At 42.8% G+C, this 24821-nt stretch overlaps 1 protein-coding gene across 1 annotated transcript in view; it reads right to left on the minus strand.

Annotated features, from left to right (window-relative positions):
• Window positions 1–24821, minus strand: part of LRRC49 (leucine rich repeat containing 49) — a 1414487-nt gene that overhangs the window by 210460 nt on the left and 1179206 nt on the right. The window lies entirely within an intron of this gene.

The following is a 24821-nucleotide window of genomic DNA, read 5'->3' on the forward strand; positions in this document are numbered from 1 at the left end:
TTGTCAGCTGATCCGCACACACAAACTGGATGAATGCTTGCTGTCGGATAACCGATCCCTGCACTACAAAGGCCGTAAGTGCTGTTTAACATTAACAGGAAGATTAAGCCTCCTTTATTCATGCCAGCAGGAAAATAAATATGTTTGTACACTAGCAGCATTCATAGAACTTTACACATGAATTAATCTTAATTTTCTTGTGAAATAGCACAGTTAAGATTATTGATGATCAGCTGCTGTACTGTCGAGGCAACTTACTTCATAATATAAATGGGCAGCACTTCTTAGTAACTTCTTGCCTCATCTAGATCTAATTCTTATTCTAGTCTTTGGTAAATTCCAACCTGGTATTTCCAATCTCATTGCTAATGGAAGCTCTGCCTGACAAGAATACCAGCTTGCACATGAGAATCACCTAAAATCTTGGTTTCACAACCCTATGCATGCTATGATGAATACCAAGACATTTTACCTAATTGTCTGCTCATCGTCTTTTACAGTGTTCTTGGAACATTCTACTTTTTCCTTTTACAAGATTCCGGCGCATCTTAATTCTGCCATAAATTCAGGCGGTATCTATCATCTCCATATCTTTGGCCCCACTGACTCAATTAATGACTGTCCTTTAGGCTTACCTCCTTTGACGTGGAAGCTTTCATTCCGCTGCCCACTCTCACCGTCAAATCATTCACAGACTACTTTACTTCAACTCAATTCAACATATTGCAACTATGACATATCTTGATAACACACCATTCAATTCCTGTATGGAAAACATTCTAGAAGAACTTGGCAATATTCAGGCATCTATTTCACGTTAGATTCCCGCTCCTCATCCATGCAAGAAGAATTTAAAGATTTCAAAAACGTCATCAAAACATTGTCAGGAACACTTGATGAAACAGAAGAGAGAATTGGTATTGTGGAGAATAGAGTGCGTGCCTCAAGAACATGCAAGTAAGACTTGTGCAACTGGAAAATTAAGTCACTGAATTAGGAGAAAGGAATCACAGGCATAACCTCTGCTTCTATAGGATCCCTGAAAAATAGAAGGAGATGTTCCAATCACCTTTCTTGTCAATTGGATTCCTTCTGCCCTAGGGATCACGTTCTCACCTCCTTTGGAACTGCAATGTACTCATAGAATTAGACCTAGATTTTCCAGCAACAACACCTCACCAAGACCCTTCATTGCTTGCTTCCTACATCACCAGCAAGCACGTCAAATCCTACTAGCAGCCATGATAAATTCCCCCATCCTCTTCCAGAACAATAGAATCTTAATTTCTTCAGATTTCTCTAGGATTACCCAAACTAAAAGGAAAAGATTCGTAGATATGAGACCTCTTTTGAAATCTCTTATCAGGTATGGCTTGTTAGATCACGCAAAGATGATTATTACCATTCCGGATGGCCCTACTAAAGAATTTATGGATCCAAACGATCTTCACAATTTTCTTCAAACATCACCAATGGATACCACCTTGCTGAATCCTCTGGTTAATACTTCCAAATCAGATCCCCCGCTTTATTCGCCAAATTTCAAGACACCCAAGAACCAGCGCATCAAATATACACCCAAACGGAGTGGATCAACTTCTTCAATCCCATTTTATGCTCCATCCATTTAAACTCATCCGAGGGATAAATCAAGATCTCCCATTAAATTAACAGATCCTTCTCTCTCCTCTTTACAAACTTGATTTGTTCTAATACTGGATGATACGTCATGGTTTGTCTTATCTAACTTGCAATTTTACCGCCTATTTAATTATTTGGTTCCATGTTATTGTAGTTTAATGGTTAGTTTGAATGTTCATGACTATTCAACTTAAACATTACTATCACCACATGCTCTTGTTTCTCTTCACCTATACCTAATCCCTCTCTGTACTCTGGTATCCCCCATGATACTCTTGCTCACATACTTTCTTGCTAACCTCATTTGTACCCTTCTGTCATTACTTATTTGTATGTATCCCTTTTTTCCAACATGTGCAATCTTATGTTCTTCTCTCTTTTGTCGTTTACCCATCCTTTTGTTTTTTCCCTCTCAATTCATTGCTACCATTACATTTAGTTTTGGTTATTCCATTGACGTCCTGAATTTCTTTAGATCAAACTTATGGGAGTATTTTAATGTTTCATTATCCTCTGCTTATTATCCTGTTATTAACATTATTTTACTTATCTCTCGTAATGTCTATTTAATTTACTACTTGGAATGTGAAAGGGCTAGGTCACCCTATCAAACGGAGCAAGATTATTTCCCAACTTGCTAAGCAAAAACTTGATTTTGTGTGTTTCCAAGAAACACATTTGAGTTCAGACAGCGAAAAACTTAAGATTAGAGCCCCTTGGATCAGTCATACACTTTTTCTAATGCTTTAGATAAGAAAGGTGGAGTTTTTATACTAATCAATGAGCATTTGAATTTCTCTTTAATTGAAGAAGAAAAAGTCCCAGAAAGCCGATGGATAATTGTGGACGCAATCATTAATAACGTACCTGTTATCATTGTTAATGTTTATGGCCCCAATACTCCCAATCCCTCTTTTTGGTCCAATTTTATTACAAAATGTTCACAGAAGAATCCTGACAAGCTCGTGTTTTGTGGTGACATTAATCAGATTTTTTACTTTGCCCTTGACTGTAAATCCTCCTTGAATTTTACCAACAAAAGCTCGCAACAGCTTCTTAAATCTGTTACAAAATGTCAATTTAATTGACTCATGGCACTTCGGTCATCCAGAAACTAAAGCTTTTACATTCTTTCCCCACCTCGCCAGCCTTTTTCCAGACTAGATTACATTTTTGTTAACTCTTCTTTAACTTCTTCCATTTTAACCTCTGAAATCAGTCCCATAACCATCTCTGATCATGCCCCAGTATCCACCACTCATGAATGGGCTCCCTCCAATAAATTGTCTCCTAGATGGATAATTAATTAATTCCTTCTTAAAAATCAGTCCTTTATAAAGAAAAATAATGCCTTCATTAATGAATTCTTCTTTAATAATCGTCCTGAACACACATCTATGCACAACAACTGGGATGCTTTTAATGCTTACCTCTGTGGATTCATAATCCAATTTGTTGCTATCAAAAAACGGCAAACTGAATACACTCCTAACTCCCTTTTAGCCTAAATAAAATGCCTTGAGCAATCCTATTATGCAAACCCGACCCTAACATCATGAAAGCCCTTATGGTTAAACACATTGAATTCAATCACATCTGCACTGATAAAGCTGCTAATTCCATTCTCAGATCCCGAACCAAATTCCACAATGGATAAAAAAAAGCTAGCAAAATGTTAGCCTCATATCTTAAGAAGAAGAAAGAAAAATCCAATATAACCCATATAATCTCATTTGAAGGTAACATATTAACCAACCCAAAAGACAAACAATGCTTCTCTTGATTTCTACACTAATTTATATACCCCTGATATCAACTCTTTCCTCGAAGTAAACAAGACAGTGAATCTCTCCGAACCGCTTGGATTATCCCCTATTGAGACCCCCATTTCCCTTAGTGAAATCAAACAAGCCATACTTGATCTTAAACCCAACAAAGCCCCTGGCCCGGATGGATTCACTTGCGATTTTTATAAAACTTTCATTGATTCTATTGCAATTAAACTTTCAGAATTATATTCCTATTTTGTTGAAATTGGACAAAGCCCTGAATCATTTGGTGAGGCCCTCATAATACTCTTTCCCAAGACCGACAAAAATCCACTGATAATTAAAAACTACCGACCCATCTCTCTCATCAATTCAGACTTAAAGATTTATGCTAAAATTCTTGCTAAGCGACTAGAACAACATCGCAAAATATCACATGCGGAAGGGCTGGCATTGCTGAATGTGGAGGAAGAAGAGGAGCATGGAGAAAGACGAACAAGGCCCTCCTCCCAACGTGGGATGCGACAATGGGACTGGTCTTGGGGAAGAGGGGTATTCGAGGGGTACATTTGTAAGGTCCACTGACACGAGGTCAAGGAGGAAGACTGGCAGGGGGTAGGGAAGGTGTCTCTTAGAAGTGAAGAGTGGCATGAAAATCGAAAGGGAGATAGGTAAATAACTGGGGCTGAATATAGAGAAAGACGGGAGCGGAGGACTGGTGGAGGATGTCTTGGAATCTAAGATTGGAATCTAAGGGAGGTGTTAGGATAATTCCCAGAAGGGGCGACCACAGGTGACTTTCTGGGCCTTAGTCTTGGGGATATTCCTGAGAGTATGTTAGGATCTTTTTTTCTTTTTTTTATTTGTGCATGGTTTAAAAGAAAACCTTTCCAAAAATAACACAATAAAGTCTCTAAAATACTACATTAGTATCTAACACAAATTCCATCTGACATAAGAAAACAAGCAAGAGGTAAAGGAAAATGCACTTAGTATAAAACATCTTAAAAACAATGTCTAAATTATAATAAACAAAATAAGATTGTCTGAACACTTAATTAAAGACATTTTTTTTAAATCATTCTTTAACAATTGCGATTTGCCATGACTTGACGAATGCTGCAACTGCCCCTACATCAGCTAATGATGTCGGGCTCAAAATCCTTTCCACAGTTCAATTAGGTCAAAATGTTTGTTAACGCCCACAATTCTGTTAAAATACGAAAGCCGTTCAAAGTGCAGGCCTGGACAGACCATAAACAAATGTCTAGCATTCTCTGTGATGTCATTATCATTACAGAATCTACAAACAAAATCCAATGGGTTAATGGCACCCCTCCTGATAAGAATCTCCTTAGTATGAAGTAGATTCCAACGTAAATGGAATATCTGTCATGCCTACGAGAACTCCACGTTTCTCTCACGTCTATGGGAGAAGGACGTGGTGTCTGCCCTAGCGCCTACAGCAATGTTCGCGACGACTTCCTTAGGGCACTACGGTTCCCAACGGGACCCGCGCTACATGCGTCCATGGAACGCTGGCTCTCCTGCGTTTCACGCTTCACTTTGTTTTATGCTTCCTACTTAGGCCACACCCCCCCAAACACTGTTGCTCCTAAACCATTGTTATGGCAAGCAGCGTTTGTTTTCTGTGAAATTTCCTCGTCTCTTGCTTATCTGGTACTTGGACCCGGCTTGCCTCCTGACTCCCGCCCAGGATTTTGTTCTGCCTTGACGCCTCAGTGTATTAGCCTGTTACGTGCCTCTGACTTCAGATTGCTATCAAGGACTGCCTTTTGCACGTCGAATGTGTTCTGGTTACTAGCCCCCTTTTCCGACTCCCCGACCCTCCCTGCGTTTACTCTGGCGCCTCCACCCTCGAGAGTTTGAGCGCTTCAGCATCCCCAGCTTTCAGCTACTTGTGCTTTCGCTGAGGATGCTTTATTGGTAATGTTCTAAATATATTTTCCCTTTGCGCCCCTCTGGTTACAGACACTGCCCTTACCTCCCTGGACGCTATGCTGCTTAGGAAGGGAGGTGCTTTGTACTTTTTGTGCTCCCGGATTACATTACCCTTACCTCCCTGGACGCTCTGCTGCTTAGGAAGGGTGATGCTCTGTACCTTTTGTGCTCCTGGTTTCCACTGCCCTTACCTCCTTGGACGCTCTGCTGCATAGGAAGGGTGGTGCTTTGTTCTGTTGGAACGCAAACACAGACTCTCTGCATAGATTTTTGTGGATTACTTCCTGTTACCCCCTAGCTGCGCCCTCGTTCCGCCCGGGTTAGGGATACTCCAGTCCTGCTTCAGGAACAACAGTGGTGCCTGTTTTCTTCCGGACTCCTCCCAGCCTGGGTTGAACCATTGACCCTTTCTACATCTTGTGTTCATCACAAGTAGGTGCATCGCTGATCAAGGGATTATCACAGGTAAGCTTGTGGATATTGGGGGGAAGAGGGTGAATGACGTATTTAGCCATCACAGAACAACGGTATGTAATGATTGCCTTGTTTTCCTCCATCTAGCTCTGCTGTGCATCCTGCCTTTTTGCCTGAGCCCTTGGCCTGACAGGTTTTACAATCCTGCAAGCTGAGCTCTCGGGAAGAAAGTCTATTTTCTTCAGTGGCGAAGGGTCTGTTTGGTTTTCTGGACCATCAATAGACCCGACAGAGTATGACAATATCATTGATCGATAATGTCTATATGGAAATATCAGGAGAAAGGGGGCAACCAAACCTCTACGCTTGTATTCATTTGACAAATGATCTAAAGAAGGAAAACCATGAAGTGCATCGGTTGTTTCAATCCAATCTTGGTCATATAGGGCAGCTTTAACCTTGACCAACGTGAGTTTCAGAGTTGCTGTCTCAAGCCGTAAGTTGGAAAGTAGTGATTCACAGTGAGATTTCAGGTTGAACAGAAAACCGGATGAATAATGACAGACAACCTTGGCTTCTGAATATAAGGAACCTTGATCAGATGTAAGAATTTTATGATATAGAAGCAGCATCTGCCACTGCACATGAGCTTTTAATGAGAAAAGACCTAATTTGAATGTTATAGCTGCTATTGGGACTGCGTTAGGAACTCGCAGAATCAGTCTCCACATTTTACCTTCTAAAGTGCCTAACAAAATTTGAGGTTTGTTTGTCCATATTCCATCCCGTAGGTCAACTTTGGAATTACCTTCGCCATGTAGAATTTTAAAGTTGTTCTAATAGAATAAATTCTATATTTTCTATCAATTAGAGACAGTTGGTTAGTTATGTTTTTTGCTTTGCAGATTACTGAAGCCTCAATGGCAGCAAAATTGGGTCTTGACGTGAAGTGGAAGCCTAGAAATGTCAGACTCAAAACCACTTCCAATTCCTTTGTCTGCAACAGTCATTTGGCAGTATTGTGTTTTCTATCCCTGGACAACACCATCATTTTTGTTTTTAGGGGGACAATAACTAAGGCATTATCCTTTGCATATTTAGTAAAAGGTAGTAGTAACCTACGCATCATGATCTTGGCCTGATCAAAGAGCATAAAGTCGCTCGCGTAGGCCATCCACAAGGTTTTTATGGTGCCAAACAAAGGGGGAATTAATGCAGCTGGGTTGAGTGTCTCGCTGATGTCAGACGTACAGGTAAAAAAGACAGGCAGCTAACACACACCCTTGTCTAAGACCTTAGTTAGTTGTAATGCTGCATGAAAGATGTCCGGCTTGGTTTAGTCAAATGCAAATGGCAGTGTTGGAATATAGACAAATAATCAGGTGCAAAAGGCTTTCAGGGACCCCCAATTTGGCCAATTTAGACCACAACCAGTTGCGGTCCACTTTGTCAAATGCTGCAGAAGGGTCTATCAACGTGACATAGATTCTTTTGTTATGAGAGCTCCAGGCAGCTTCTTGTAGCTGACGCAGAACTGCTCCACTGACTTTGGTGGAGTGGCTACGTCGAAAACCAGTCTGGAAACAATCTAATCTACATGTCTTCTTCACACATTTTTCCAAGTGGGCCAAAAGAACTTCTGCAAAAATCCTACTTTTGACGTCTAGTAGAGCGATTGGTTAATAAATTAGAGGGTCGGACCTCTCGTCTTTCTTGTAGACAGGAACGATGTGAGACAAACCCCAAGAAATACGAACCGCTAACGTGTCAATGATACTGGCAAATAGAATGGATAAGATATGTGTATGGATCTTTTTTCACTAGATTAATATAAAGTCCATTTGGGCCAGGTACCTCTTTATCAACATCCAAATCTCTTCAGGATGTGGTTTTGGGAAGGACAGTGCAGCAACAAGGTTGCTTTGTATCTCGTGAGGGTCTACCAATGACAAGGTATTACTTGCAAATAGAGACTTAAAATGAGAAACCCAGGCAGTTTAGGACTGCATTGACCTGTTAGCGAGATTGGGGATTAGTTTTTTGCGTTCACAATATCCCAAAAGAGATGAGAATATTTTCCCATTTTAACATTATTTCTGCATCATTCTGTGTTAAATTTGCTTTAATCTTTTTGCAGAAGTTTCTATACATCTGCTTTATTGTTCTTATTTTACAATCCTTAATAGGTTGCTTAATCGGCGAGTTCATAATTTACCTAATCGCTCTTCTAACTTCTCGTTTTTTAGAGGCAAGCTGTTCATTATACTGATGCGAGTGATAACCCAACTTGGTGTTAACCTTACTAGGTTTGTCAGATAGGCTTTTAGACAAGAATCACAAATATGGTCTTTGCCTAGTTTTCAACCCCAAAGCAAATTAGTTTTGACTCAAATGATGTGGTTAACAGCAAAGAAGTGAGTTCTTTGTTTAGTTTATTAGCGGTATTGTGCGTCCAACGCAGCATATTGCCTCCATTATTGACTCTGAGGTTAGTAGGACCATGAGTATTGACTCTGGCATCTATCAAATCAATTTTGATCATTATATTGTGATCACTCCATTCATTTTCAAAGACGGTAAAGTCAGAACAAGCATTCAATAAAAGGCGATCAACAAATATGTAATCATGGGTCGAACAACTATTCCCCTTGTGCCATGTGGGTGCTCTGGTGCCAGTCTGAAGGTCATCCCTGTTAACCATGAACAGATCCAAACTGCGCATGGTAAGTGCCCATTCTAGGCCTGCTAGTGCCCTTGTGCCTTTCGAGAGACGACCAGCAGACACTCTGTTAAAATCGTCATCAGGCAGGGCCCAAGGGCAGACCGCATTCAAATCTCCGGCAACTTAAGATAGAGCCGCCCCTTGTTTAGCGCCGTCCATCGTGTTATACTGGTATATAAGATCTTTAAGAAGTCGTCTATTGCAGCTATTCCTTTATGCCAGTATATGTTCACAAGAAGAATGGGAGCGCACAGATTGTCAGAGTGCATTTCAACAGCCAGGACACCAAACAGAGTTTTTGCAATCTTCATGACTTTCAGGGCGTGCTCAGTTCGAATTGCTATGATTATCCCACCAGAGGGTCTGCCTGTTTCCCCTGAAATAGCTGCTTGATGAAAAATGTTGTATCCGTATAAACAGGGACATTTGGTTAGCCAGGATTCCTGAAGGAACATAACAGTGTTAGTCTTCAGTTGGGACCAGGCTTTGGCATTGTCATTCAGATGTGCAAAGCCGTAGGTGTTCCAGCTGATAAATTGAAGAGAGAGGCTAGTGGCATTGTCCACAGCAGGCCCATCAAGCCCTGCATCAACTGCAATTTCTGTCCCACTGAGCTACGGGCAAGTTGAAAAGAACACGGTTTTGGGCACTGCTAACCTCATGAGTCAATGATTTGCCACCCTTAAGCAGAGATTCTGAATTTACTAAATTTGACTGCGGAACAGTGTGGCAAACATCATGATATGATATGATATGGCATTTGTAACGCGCCTATACACAGGTGTTTCAAGGCGCGACGAGGCGGGGAGGAACAAGGGGAGACAGACAACGATCCTACTAGGCCAGGTGTCATTCAGATCGCGCAAGTGCAGGGGTGGGGGAGGGGGAAAAGTGCAAGGGGAAGGGGAGGGGGGAAGTGCAGTACAAGGTAAGTGGCGTAAAGTAATAAATAAATAGGGCCAGCTGGTGGCAAGTGCAAGGTAAGTGCAGAACAAGTGCTGGGAAAGGGGGGGGCTGTAGGGATACAGAGACAGTCCCGCAGTGCAGAGGGGTTCCAGGGCATCAGTGCAGGTGGAGAGTGGCTGGGCCCAGGACCGAGGCCGTTAAGAGTGGTCCAGTTGCAGAATCAGTGCAGTTTCAGTGAAGAATATTAGCTGTTCAGCAGGGGAGAGGGAGAGAGAAAGCAGAAGCAAAGAGGAAGGATGGTTCTCCTCGAGTTTCAGGGAGGCAGGAAGGCTGTTCCAGAGGGAGGCCCCTGCCGCGGAGAGAGATCTACCCCCAGCTTGTTGCTTCGAGAAGCGGCTGACCCTGAGGGAGTTGGAGGCGGATGAGCGAAGGGCTCGGGAAGGAAGATATTTGGGAAGAGAGAGTTGAAGATGGAACAATTTTGTCTCACTACTTCTTTCTATATTGAAGCCTAGAACCTCAAATTTAGCTTTTTCAGCAAGAACTAGGCTCATCACTAGATGTGAAGCAAAGTGGATTTATTTGCTTGCAAGCGATTGGGGATGTGAATTCTTTCAATGTCAAAAGAAGACATTGATCATAAGGTGGAGATTTCAGCAAAAATTGTTAAAACGTTTGATCTGTTCAGGCAGGCCTCCCTCGCATTGGGGAGCTTGCAGGTCATAGATAGCTTTCTGGAGTCCTTTTTGTCTTGATGGTATGAAGACTGTGTGAAGAGAGACGCCTATGGCTGTTGGGAGCCAGCCACTGGTCGTGTTGGCCTAAATGCGGAAATGTAAGCAGGCAGGGGGCATTTTCAAAGGTTAGGTCGTCGTCATCATTGTTGCCATTTGAATCGGCATCTTTGGCACCGTGGAGAACACTTTGAGACGCTGATACAAGTCTACAGGGTGCGTTTTGATCTTGATTTGTCTCATGCTGAGAATTCGCCACGTGAATCGTTAGACCTGCAGGGTTTCATAAATCCAGACTAGGTTTCTGGTGAGGTTCATCTTTCGTCAGTGATGGAAAGTGCCGACGAAGGTCTGAGCGAGGCCAGTAGAGTTTGCCTAACAGGGACCTCATGTCGATGTTGGTGGTGGTAGAAGGGAAGTTAGTAGGACTCTCATGGTTGACCTGTGCTGGAAATGGACGGGAATCAAATTTGCTCTCAACATCAGTATTGGGGGAATGGAGTGCCTTATTCACAGAGGTTGGAGAGATGGGCCTCACAGACACAAGCAGGAAGATGTTATTCTTTTTGCAAGCTTCCAAGGGAGAGAATAATTTCTCTTCAATAGACCAGGAAACTTTTCCTGGTTGCGGACTATGTTGGTTAATGTCTGGCCCAAGACGACGTTCGAGAGGGAGATCCGACTGCACACCAACAGAAACAGCGATAACCGCCATGGGATTGTTTGGCAAATTAATGTCAATTGTTTCAGAGGCGACTGCCTGTAAGAGGACATTTGTATATTGCAGTTCTTGATTATTGCTATGCTTCTTGCATCGCTGAACAGTTGAGGAAGAAATAACTTCCGACGCAGTTGATGTATTTCCAGTGGTGGACGCTTGTACACAATGCTGATTTTTATCAATCTTTTTCTCAGGAAAGCCTTTACTGTTGATAATAATTTTGTAGACTTATTGAGCACTATTCTTTTCCTGAGTGGCGATTCCCTGTGCTTTAAGGACTTTTTTCAAAGGCGATATCGAGGTGATCATCATGGATGATATCGTAGAGAGCGATGAAGGAGCTAAGCACCATATTCAGCGCCAAGATTGTAGGTAAGGTCAGGCGAATCCTGTCGTCAAGTTCCAGAAGCGTGTGGTGCTAGCCAGCTCTCTCTGTAGATAAACTGCTATGGTGGGATGCTACTGCAGCCTGAATACCTTTGTTTTCCTCAAGTACATTAACAAGTGCAGTTGGAGAGTCATGGGAAGAGGCATCAGATGACTGTTGCATTGAGAGACTCGCAATGGGTGGAAAAGGAGTCAAGGTCAATGGTGCTCCTAGTGGTTCAAATTTCAGCGAGGTTAATCATGCTGAGGTCATTAACACGAGACTGGTCAATGACGTTAGCAGTCCTTGGTCTTTCAAAGCATTTGATTTCAGTACTTGACACTGATATTTTAAAGAAATGAGTAACTGGATTCTGTGTCAAGGGAGAAGATTTCAAGTCTTGTGCACAATTAACTATAGGCACCAAGTCAGTGGTTTTGTTTGAGTACTTTTATGCACAGGTAGTGGCAGTTTCCTGACTAAATGTGTCAATAGTTCAGCGACGATCACGTCTTCTTGGAAAGAAACACAGTTGGAGTCTGCTTTGGTATAGACTTTAAAGGTAGTCTGAGTGCTATCTGTCTGAGCATGTTTGTTCAGTAACGCTAATTTGGACTTTCTCGAGGAGCACTTAATTCCGCCCTGGCTCCTCAGCCAGTTCCAACCCATGGCAACAATTCAAGTGGAAAGAGACTTTGGTGCGGTCCAGGAGGTTAGCTTCAATTGCGGCTGCCGATCCTCGTCTCGCAGACCGCAGACCGATAACACTTGTCGGTCACTTTGCAGAGTCCCACGATATTTAGGCAAAAGTTCGAGAGGCCAGGAGGTAGAGCCAAGTCAAGAAACACCAACGTGAGCCAGCAGGAGCAGCAAAAATACACAGCCACACAGACCACAAACACTTGCCGGTCACTTCTTAGGATCTTACGTGGTCCTGGGATGGTTTGTTGGGGGGTGGGGCTTGGTTGGGGATAGTGGTGGTCCAGAGGGGAGGGGGGCAGAGGAAATGATGAAAAGCCAACTTCTAATACAGGGGAATAACTATCATGGCAATGAATAATTTATGTATGTTTTCGTTTAAGGTCATATCACATAATGTTAGGGGATTAAACTCCCCTGTACAGCAAAAAAAGGTGGTAGCTTTAATTAAAAAGAAAAAAGTGGATGTCATCAAGTTACGAGAGGCACACATTAAGAAGGCAGATAAATCTGTTGGGAAACTGCAGCTGTTTTCCCGAATCTATCAGTCCAATGCCATGATGAAGACCTTGAGAGTCATGATAGGACTCAGGGATACATTAAGGGCTTCGGTAGTGCAGACCATGGCGGTCACAGAGGGGAGATATATTTTTCTATTGGTGCAATTGGAATACAAACAAATTACCTTGGCATGCGCCCAATACAGAGCAGGTAGGATTCTTGCAGGAGGTAGTAACCAAGCTGGAGGATTTTGAAAAGGGGGGAATAATGCTCACATGCAATTGTAACTTCGAATGGGACCCTACGGTAGATAGAAGTTGAGGCGCGGGGCAGGGAACAGCATTACCCACAAAGGCGTTAAAGGAAAGCTTAAAATAATTTAACATTGCAAGATGTTTGCCGGATTAAGAAAAGAGATGAAAGGTGGTACACGCATTTCTCGCATATATATCAGTCCCTGTCCAGAATTGATTATGTTTGGGCAACAGCTAGCTTAATGGGGGAGGTAAAGGAAATAGATATGGGACCTCTATCATTGTCGGATCATGTCCCCCTGATAGTACTGGTAAGGGATATGGGGCTGCCCACTGGGCTGTGGGATTGGATGTTTCCAGATGAATTGCTAAACGATGGAGTGATGGTAGAGGAGATAAGAGACAAAATAGAAGGATATTTATCTGCTAACAGCAATCAATCGGTCTCACCTGAAGGGATCTGGGACGCCTTTAAGGCAGTAATTCAGGGAGAACTTATTGCATTGTGAGCCCAGTGGGAGAAACAGAGGACGAAAATGGAAGGGCACCACAAGGCTCAAGTGCGAGATACTCAACTGTCTATAGCGAATCACAGAACGAGGGCTCCGTCTACAATATTGAAGGAATTTTATAGTCAGTTCAATCTGTAGCAGACTCGAAGTGCAGAGGGATCCCTGCTGACGACCAAACAAAGATATTATGTGTGCACCAACAAAGCAAATAAACTACTGGCCCGACAGCTGAAGGGATTAGAGGCAGCTAAGATGATACAGCGGATGTCGCAGCCAGATGGGTCGATAATAACTGAATTGGAGGCCATAACTGAGAGCTGTGCCCAATATTATGAATCACTATATGCGTCAAATCACCCGGCCTCTCGGGAGATACAACGCTATTTGGTGGATATAAATCTGCCAAAGATAACTACTAAGTAGTGGGAAGATCTAGACAGGGATTTTAGGGAGGAGGCGGTGGTGGCAGCAATAAGGGTGCTGCCCTTGAATAAAGCGCGGGGACCAGATGGGTTCCTGGCTGTTTTTTATAAAACGTGTGCTAGGCAGTTGGTCCCAAGGTTAGTGGAGCGGGTGAAATGCGGGTCATATAGACCCATGACTTTAATGAATATTGATGCAAAGCTGTAGACAGCTATTTTGGCAGCGAGACTGGCACCACGTCTCCCCGAATTGATAAATACAGATCAGCTGGGGTTTATTATGGGTAGACAGACCTCAGATAACATTAGGAGGGTGACAAATCTAATAGAGAAGAACAAGTTCCTTACCCATGGTAACATTCTTTAGAATGGATGTTCCTCCCACGTATTCCTTATCTTTGATATTTCCAATATCCCAGCTTTTTCAGCAGGGGGCGCTGTGCGTCGATGCCTGTCAAGTCAATGTCGATGTCCCTCGGAGGCCTCCGTCTCAATGTCGACGTCACTGCAGTTATATGTAGGGTTGCAGCGCCCGTTGGCCTCAGTTCTGTTTTGACGAGTGGAACTTTACCTTGTGTTCGATGGTTACTCCCCTTGAGAGAGTGGAGACTGCAACCGCAAGGGAAATTCTACTGCGGGGTAGGTTGTGAGGTGCGATAAGGAACCGTGGGAGGAACATCCAGTCGAAAGAATGTTACCATGGGTAAGTAACTTGTTCTTCGAATGGATTGTGTCCTCCCACGTATTCCTTATCTTTGATACACTCCCAAAGCAGTTTATGTAATTTGGAGGTGAGAGTAGAAATTAGTATGTTTATGTATGCACTGAGTGCAATACTGCTTTTCCAAAAGCAGAATCTTGGCCCGAGGAGGAGTCTAAACTGTAATGTTTAGTAAAGGTGTGCACAGGCGACCATGTAGCAGCCGCACATATATCTTTTATCGGAACTCCCTGCTGTAAGGCAGACGAAGTGGCAATGCCCCTGGTCGAATGAGCGCTTAGATGTTCTGGAGGGTCTTTATCTGCCAGTCTATAACACTGCGATATTGTTAGTATTATACATCTTGATATGGTTTGCTTGGTAATGGCCAGTCCTAATTTGTGACCTAAATAGCCCACAAATAACTTGTTATCCAGCCGCAGTTTTGCCAATCTGAAGATGTAAAAGCTCAGTGTACGTCTAGGGTGAAGCCTGTGAAGTCTTTCTTCTTCTTCTGTGGAGGAGGATAAAAAGATGGTAGCGTTATTTTCTCAGTGATAGAAACTCAGAAACAATTTAGGGTAGAAAAGTAGGCTTCTCTTTCAGTACCACTCTATCTTTATGAAAGACAGTATGAGGAGGCTTGCAGAATAAAGCCTGTAGCTCACTCACCCTTTGGGATGATGTTATTGCCACTAAAAAGACAGTTTTCAGAGTTAGAAGTCTTAACGGACAAGAATGTAGAGGCTCGAAAGGAGCTCCCATCAAGTAGTTTAACACCAAGTTGAGATCCCATAGTGGGACTTGAAACGGAATTGGAGGGTAAACATTAGTCAGTCCCTTTAAAAATTGTACTACTAAAAGGAATCTTAAAGTAGGAGACTTCTTCTGAAGTGTGCTTAAAAATAGATAATGCTGCCAGATATCCCTTGATGGTACCAATCTGGAGCCCCAGATTTGCCAGATGTAATAGAAAGGATAACACCATTGGTATTTTACATGCGAAAGTGTCAACATTCTTATCTCGACACCAGCTGCAGAACTTATTCCAGCGGCAGCGGTATAAAGATTTGGTTGCTGGACTTCTGGCCGAAAGCAAAACCTACATTACGTCGTCTGGGAGGTCCCGATCCTTGTATCTCAACCTCTCAGAAACCATGCGTGAAGGCCGATAGTCCTGATATCCGGATTGAGAACCCGACCCTCTTCTCGCAAGAGAAGGTCCTCTCTTTGTGGAAGACGTATCGGAGGGCAGATAGACATGTCCAGAGGTCCAGGTATCACGTCCTCCTGACCCAGTCCAGGGCAATTAGGATCATGGATTTCCTGAACCTTCTCAACCTCCTGATTACGCGAGGAATGACGGGGATTGGAGGAAACGCATATAAGAGTGGAAACTCCCAGTCGACCACGAATGCGCCGCCTAGAGCTCCTCTCGGGGGAAATTCCCTTGAGAAGTACAGTTTGCACTTCCTGTTGGCACTGGTCGTGATCAGATCCACTTGTGGGGTTCCCAAAAGGGTGAAGATCTCCTGAACGACTTCCTGGGCTAGTTTTCACTCGTGGGAGACTGTGCGGTGCCTGCTCAGAGTGTCCGCCGCCGTGTTCTCTCTGGCTAGGTGAACTGCAGACAAAGATATTACTTCTTGTATTGCCCAGAACCAGAGCTACATTGCCTCTCTGCACAGTGGTAGTGAACCCTACACCTTCTCTCTTTTTGAGGTAGTACATGGCCACTGTGTTGTCCGTCATTATCAGGACATTCTTTCCCCGTACAGAGGGCAAAAAGGCCTTCAGCGCTAGTCCGAGATTGCTGTCAGCTCTAAAAGGTTGATATGTATTTTGGATTCCGATGGAGACCAACAACGCTGATGGTCAAATCGTTAGTATGGGCTCCCCAGCCCGTGAGTGAGGCATCCGTGACTACTGTTATCTCAGGCCATGGATGCCAAAAAAGTTTGCCTTTCAAGGTGTTCTCTGGACAGGCCCACCACTGAAGATCTAGTGAGACTCTGTTTGGGATTTGTAGGAGATCTGAAATCCTTCCTGAGATGTTGGGCATTCCGGAATGTTGTCACCATCTGCAGAATGTCTTGAGCCCTCACCTCTGGTGGCTAGGCTTTTCCCAGGGATGCATCCAGGACTGCTCCGATAAATTGGAGTCTTTGAGATGGTATCATGTGGGACTTCCTGAAGTTGAGGGAGAAGCCCAGCCTGTGAAGGGAGTGACAGGTGGAGCGGATATGTTCGAGCCTGTTCTGGGAAAGAGGCCCTGATCAGCCAATCGTCCAGATAGGGGTAGACGTGAATCCCCCCCGCTCCTGAGACTCGCTGCCACAACCGCCATTAGCTTGGTGAAAACCCTCGGGCGGAGGTCAGCCCAAATGGCAGAACCCGAAATTGATCATGAGAACCGCCAACGGCGACCCTCAAGTACTGTCTGTGCTTGTGATGGATCAGCACATGAAAGTAAATATCCTGGATGTCCAATGATACCATCCAATCCTGAAGATGGAGGGCCTGAAGGATCTGCGTAAGGGTTACCATCTTGAACTTGTCCTTCCTGAGTAACTTGTTCAAGTCTCTTAAGTCCAAGATGGGTCTCAATCCTCGGCCCTTTTTGCGAATTGGAAAATGTGGGGAGTACCATCACTTGTTCCTCTCTGCTGCAGGCACTGGTTCTATAGCACCTTTCTCTAGCAGGGTTAAAATCTCCTGCATAAGGAGCGGATTTGGAACCTTCAAAGAGTTGTTCCCCGGTGGATGGTTCTGAGGTTTTTGCAGGAAAGGTAGGCAGTAACCATGGGCAACTGTTTCCAATTCCCAAGCATCTGAAGTAATAGCCTGCCATTCTGTCAGATGCTGTGACAACCTGCCTCCTACTGCATGCAGTCTTGTGAAGGAAGACCTGAGAGAGGTTTTGGAGCAGCTGATGCAGTGGCTGAAGGTAAGGCAGCCGCTGCTGTTGCGGTCTTAATACCTCTTCCCAGTCCATCACAGAGGAATCGTCTTTGTCCTCTTTGGGCTGGCTGTCCTCTGCCTCTTCCAAATGTGGGGTATTGGCGAAAGGACCTTGGAGTTTGTCTTATTGCAGCTCCAAGGGATTTTGTTGCTGCCACCTTGGAAGTTTGCAGCTTCTCCAAACTCTCATCAGCTTTGTTTCGAAATAAATGCGTGCCGTCAAAGGGCATATTGAGAAGCCTGGACTGTACGTCTGGGGCAAATCCTGAATTTCGCAACCAAGCAACTTTGCGTATCACTGTACTAGCCGCCATAGCTCTGCTGATACTGTCAACAGAGTCAAGATCAGTCTGGAGGGATTCCCACATTGCGTCTTTCCTATCCTTGACGATGTTAAGGAAACCGTCTCGCTCCTCCACCACGGGGATATGGTCAGCGCATTGAAATGCACTCCCAAAGGGTGTGTGTCAACCTTGCTAGCGTGCGCGTAGCATTGGCAGACTTTAAAGCCATACTGCCCGCCGAAAAAACCTTTTTGGCCATGGCATCATAACATTTGTTGTCTCTGTCCTGGGGTATGGTAGAGTTGGTATTTTGTCTACCTGTGGAAGTGGCTGCATGCACTACAAGGCTATCTGGTGTTGGGTGCTTGGAGAGGTAAAAAGGGTCCGAGCTAGAAACTCTGTACTTAGCTGTCCGTTTTTTATTTACAGCTGGAATAACCTCTGGTGCCTCCCAATTAGAAGCCACCCTCTTTTGCAAGGCTTGGTGAAAAGGGACAATTCGATCCTCCTGTGGCCCTCTGTCCAATATGTCGGTGAGCTCATCCTGCTCAAAAACAGGTGTGGGTCTCGATCATACCATGTATTCCATGAGCCTTGACATTAGCCATCTATATGTTACCTCAGCGTGGTCACTAAGGTCTGCCCTTCCAAATTCAACATCAGGAGAGGTGTCAATGCCACTAGCCTCATGAAGGCACTCTTACAGGTTCTTCATGGCTGAGTCCCATGATATGAGTGCCTCAGGCACTAATGGTGCCCCATATTGTAGGCCAAAGGGTCTTTCTTCATCAGAAAACTCCTCTGCATTTTCATAAATTGAAGAGAGGGACTTGAAGTCTGAACTTGGTAGAGGAGTATATGTTTTTTTCAACTGAAGTTGACATTATATTAGTTGTTATAGGAGCCAAAAAAGTTGAAAAATTGTCGACGTCGGTGGCTTCGTCGATTGAGTCGATGGAATCGATACTTGTGGCGTCGAAGAGGTCGACACTCGAGGCGTTGATGGCTTCTCCACCGGTATCGGTGCCGATGGCCTCGATGATGCACTTTTCTGACCAGTCATAGTGGACTCCTTTGACGTCGATGACGTAGGTATCTTAGTCTTCAAGAAGACTTTTTCTCGACTCGAGGAATGGGATCGCTCTCGATGTGACTTGGCGGCTGAGTCCGAAGACGCATGGCTCTTGTGCTTCTGAGGTCTTTCGACTGGAGCATAGGTGTTTTCGAGGGGGGCAAGGCCGTGATCTCAAAAACCCTTAACATTCAGAGTCTTAACTCCTCCCACTGAGCCGGTGAAATACACAGGCCAGCCAGATAACCACAGTAATATTTGATATATGGGATTGGCTATTAGAAAAGGGAAATGTATCTACGCGTCTATGCCCGTTTACTCCGCTATTTGGAAACCCGCAATTCCACCCAGGGACGATTCAAGGAGTGTTCAGACATTGGCGGAAAGTGGGATGTATGGAGATGAGAGACATGATGCAGGGAGGAGATATCTGTACAATTGATGATTGTAAACAACCTGTAGGTTTCTTTGAGAAGGACAGGCTGGAGTATTATCAATTAAGACACTGGATAACAGGTTCAGGGGTAGAGCAGTAGCGGGAGGGAGCTCACTATGTTTGGAAGATTCATCACCACACATACAGGGAACAGGCAAATGGTGTCCAAGCTGTATTCGATATTGATGGAAGGGGAGATGGGGATGGTCTGGGGATATATGCATACGTCGGAAAAGACTTTAGGGATGAATCTTCAGAGAAATCATTGGGAACATCTATGGGAAAACATTCCCAAAATGGCAAGGTCAATTAAAATCAGGGAAGCACGGTATAGCATCAGGTTTCAATGGCATTATACCCCGGAGAGACTGCACAAAATGTTCCCGGCAACTACGGAAAAATGTTGGAGGGGCTGTGGAATGACAGGGGATAAGAGACATACATGGTGGGATTGCCCAATCTTGGGGATGTTTTGAGAAGAGGTTACGAACCAGATAAAGATGATGGTTTCCCCTGATGGGATATTGGCATCTAGGAAATGGATGTGTGGTTTGTTCGACCCAGGGATCTGTCTACCCACTAAGACCCAATATACAGCTTTTATGTTAATGGTGATAGCTGCATGGTTGGTGATAGCAGGTGGCTTTAAACAGAAAAGACCACCAAAGTTAAGAGATTGGTTAGTTAAATTGTGGTGGTTTATCGCAATGAAGTGGATGATGTATAATTTGCAAGGGGAACATGCAAGATTTCAAAAGAGTGGACTATGGCTTGGACTATTTAAAGGTGACTTTGTACAACCATGGTGTCCACACAACCTAAGAATATTGAATATTATGCAAGCAAGAACACCTGTTGCCTATTCGTACAACGAAAGTAAGAAAATATGACTCTTCCCGGGGGAGAGTGGGGGTAAAAGAGGGTTGGAGCAGGGGGAGCAGGGGTTAATTATGTTTTATTTGAAAATGCCAATAAAAATATATATTTTTTAAAATAACCTCATCGAGAAAATAATCATCCTTTGTCTGGGAAATGGGCTCATTAAGGCTGGAAACTTGGGATTTTGCAATTGTGGTAAGCCAAACATGACTGAGATGTACACAAATCTCAGACTAAAAGCAATGGTCTTTATGGGCCAAATGATTACATTTGATCGCACATAGGGATGCTTACCCATCTTGCCACCAATACATTTTTACAAACTAAAAGTGACACCGTCCCTGCTTTATGATGCAGAGTTCCTTTTCCTTAGACCCTCATTTTGGGATTGCATTGAGGAGGGGATGTGGAGGAAGGTTTTGGCCATTCATTCTGAATAGGGGCATATATCCCTGACACCCAGGATCAAATAGCAAAAGCTTCTAATCTATATAAAAAATTCTGGCATCGTCCTGAAAATTCGCTTTTTTCACTATTGCGAAATTCAAATATACTAGGTGACTCCCAGATTCTTTTAGATTGAGCAATGTCTTGTGAATCTTTATTGGATGCTGCATGACCAGAGACTGCCTAATAAGTGACCCTTTGAGGGTAAGGAAAGCTTTGTGAGTTATGGATTGGTGCCTGATGAGTAATCATGGATGGCGGATCACTTTTTAGTTCTAAATACCACAAAAACTGAGGTTCTTTTCTCTACAGCCTGTACAGTTCCTCCTCCGATTTCTATTTCTTTTCCTCCCTCTATGTTATTAATTTCTCCTATGGTTCGAAATCTTCGAGTCTGCCTGGACTCTTCACTTACATTTGCAAATCACATTTCTTCCATATCACGTTCTTGTCAGGCACATCTATATAACATCTGTCAAGCTTGTCCTTTTCTTTCTTTTCATGCTTCAAAACTGCTTCTATCCTCACTAATCTTTTCTTGCCTTTTATTGCTCTTGTCTTCTTTTTGGCTTCCCTATCTCGCAGCTAAACCCTCTTAAATCTATCTATAACGAACCAATTAATTTCTCTCTGTTAACCTGACTCTATTGCTCCTGCACTTTCTTCTTTGCACTGGCTTCTTTTCAACCCTTGACTTAAATTAAATTATCTCTGCCTAGTCTTTAATTCTCTTCATAATCTCTCCCCATCATAATTGTCTTCCCTTGTGTCATTTTATTCCCCTCTCAACCTATCCGTTCAAACTCCCAATTTCTTCTTACTGTCTCTCACACTCCTCATGTTTCCATTCATTTGTGTTATATGCCCCGCTTGAACTGGAATGTGCTTCCACTTCATCTTTGCTCCAGTTATTCTTACTCTCTTTTTCGTTCTCACCTCAAACTCCATCTTCTCTCGATTTAACTTATTATTTTTTTCTTTATTGCCCATATTTGATGTACTGTTTTCAATCTGTTTAGCGCTTTGGTATAAAGGACGGTATACATGCAAATAAATGCAATGATCAAATAACCCACAAAATGTTTAGAAATGTGTACACGGAAGACAAGAAGCACAATACAATACCGCCTTAACTAATTATACGTCTAGAGGTGAGGTGTAATATCATCTGCGAGCCTGCAGATTAGGTCATATTTGACATCAAACGGAAAACCTGGAACATTGGTTCTTAGAATGCACTGCTCTAAATGATTTGAGGAATGTGACCTTTGAACGGTTTATGATCCTGCTTCTCTGAAGTTACCAGATTTCTGGCATCAGACTCTGAATGGATTTCAGACCTTTTTCATTATCGCAGCTGTAAAATTCCTTATGGCCATTTTTAAAAAGATATAATATTGTGTTTAACTGGTCTTCGATTTTGCACTTTGTGTATTAATCAGGAATGATCTAAGTGGTGTTTTCTTCTAGGTATTAACATTCAATTTTTGATGTATTAAGTTATTTTGTATGTAATGTGATTTGTTTGTTTTGATTTTGCTGTGTGAAAAGTTTAGTTAGTAAACTATAACACACTAAAAAAGAAAAAGATACATTTTCTTTAGGTTTTGGTTCTTGATCTCCCCCTTACCAATTTTAAGATCTGAAGAGAATGAAGGGGGAAATACTGGGGGAATCAGAAGTGCCAAAACTGCAAAACGGCCTTTTCCTTGACTTGGTTACTATCCCTGTACACTGGCACATCCACCTAGTACCCTGGACATTGTTTACACCAAGGCTAATGATCTAACACAGAGGCAATTCACTTGAGATATAAAGGTTATTTGTTCACTTCCCCTACCAGAAATCCTAGATGTATCACAGCAGGATAATCAAGTTGGACTAGAAGTTCTATACATGGGCCGTGGCACAGCCACCTTAACCAGTGAAGATCAGGGTCCAGGATACCCAAACTAACAACAGCAAGGGTCAGTGGGTTATACCGTGAGAACAAATTGCTTACTGTATGCAATAAGTAGTCTATGATTCATGAAATTAGTTGAAATGGTTACAGATCTAAAGAAACAGTGCAATTGTGCTACGGGTTCCTCCTTCATGACTAACAAAGGAATTTATTACAATGGATATATATGTACATTTATAATAAATGACTCGAGTAAGACATCACGCATTAGGGGTTAAAATGTGCTTTTATTTTGAATTTTATTTTTACCAACGTAGTGCATTCTCAGGAGATGGGCATGGAAAATAGGATTTTAAGAAGCAATATTTATTTATGAAAGTACCCCAATGCAGTTACTTTAGTTTATAGAAAAGCACTTAAGTACAATGCGCTGGGTCTAGTTAATCATAATTCAAAAGGTAGTGTTTGGTATTCATACATGTATTAGGAGCATAGGTCCTGAATCATATTCATATACATTCTACGTATCCATGTGTTATAGCTCTAATATAAACGTATAATGATCCAAAACCATGAACATTTTCAAAACTAGTTTATATGCCATGAACATTTTCAAACCTAATGTGTATCCTGACACAAACCCATTAGTGCATGTGCATTGTGTTTCACCCCAAAGGGGCTTTATCAAGGCTGTGTCAAATTTTCTACATTAATTACAATTCAGAATCTCAATATAACATCATAGTAATAATCATTGTACTTGAAAACGAAGGGAGAGAAGAAAAATAAAATGAAAAAAGAGAGGATGATGAGTTTAGTAAATCAAAACATACAATAGTTCCACAAGCTGTTGTAAATTCCCAAATTAATGGATAATCTGGTCTTCATCCAAGCCTCAATTAATCATTCTTGATTTAGACTGTCTGCATTACTGCTACTCAAAATTCCGTACCAATATTTGTGTATCTTAAAGTGTACAAAAGGTATTTTGTATGAAAAACGAGTGATGAAGTGTGGATTTGCTTCTTCTTATTAACCCAATACTGTGGGTCTAATGTAAGCTTAATATAGCACAACTAACCTTGTAATTAGCAGTAGTAAGGGGACCATCATTCTATTCAAACAGCGTTCCCATTCAGGTTAATATGTGCCATCATTACTCAAGGATTGTTTCCCATGCTTTGTACATGGAAGCATGCAATACGTGCTCTCATTAGAAGATGAGTCTGATATGAACTTGTTTCCTCTTTTTAGAGCAATTAAATCTGAGGATAGGTCTACCCACTGCTCCATAAAAAAAAGCTCACCTTCAACTAGGGGGGGTCCCATTTCTAATATAACTGAATTTCACTGAATGTATAACACTAATTGAAAGGAAGGCACATCACTTGGAATTCTTCATCACATCCAACCTTAGTTTATAGACTATGCAAAATGCTTCCTTTCAAAAGTGGGACTGTACAGATTTATCAACATGTCAAAAATTGCCACTTTGAGGATCCCGGTGCTGAGAAAGAAGAACAAATAATCTGTTTTACGGGTCGGGCACACTCAAGAGGGTCTACAACCGCGTTTTATCTCTGGTTTATACCAGAGGACAAGTACAATATCTACAGCAGTGCAGCCTTGCCCACAATGACAGAGCAGCACCAACATGCCATGCAATTCTGCTGTAAAATTATTACAAACAGGAACCCCCAGACAACTGGTTCTGCCTTGTTGGGCATCATTGGTGCGGTGCCCAGAGAGACGGTGTACCTCAGCTCACAGATGGCCCCCAACACGTCACAAACAAATGTCTGTTGGTACTAATGTCTACAGGGGTATTGCCTGACATTTCAGTGCTGAACTGCCCTGACCAACAAAAACAATGAGTGTGGAGAAAAACTGCTTTAATATAAATAACAGATGGTGAGCTTTGGTAAGCACAAGGGTGGGAAATCAAGCATTTTGGACACTTAATTGGGATGTCCTATGGGACACGACAGGAGGTCACCCAGCTCGAAGTTCCACATCTGGAATTTGACCAAGACAGATGGTTTGAAAAATGTATTTAATAATGAGACACACCACAACAATGAGAACTGAGGTCATTCCACAAAGGGAAGAGTGATGTACTTGGGTGTTCTTATGGCAGGTCGTCATTTCTCCAGTGGAAAGAAATGTGTGTCTGTTCTAGCTTCGGACACTTTTTTCCAAAAGCCTGCTCTTTCTATTAAACAATACATTTCATCCGCCTGCATGAGTCTGGTGATTTATCACAAAGGAAACCAAAAGGATGTGACAAACCAGCACGTTCCTAGAGTGTTTCTCTTCAAAATGAACCAAACTGACAAATAATAAACTAACAGATCCACATTAAAACATGTCTTACTGGGAGTGAGACAGCTTTAGAACTCAAGCTCTCCAACTCAAGCCAACAGTCTAAACTAGATCTTCTATCTTTAATCATTCGACAAGGTTATGTTTAGGCCCTCTAACGAATTCAGGACACAGCATTAAACTGTCTTTAGGG

Source organism: Ambystoma mexicanum, chromosome 11, assembly GCF_040938575.1.
Source record: "Ambystoma mexicanum isolate Mex_15411 chromosome 11, UKY_AmexF1_1, whole genome shotgun sequence".
NCBI lineage: Eukaryota > Metazoa > Chordata > Amphibia > Caudata > Ambystomatidae > Ambystoma > Ambystoma mexicanum.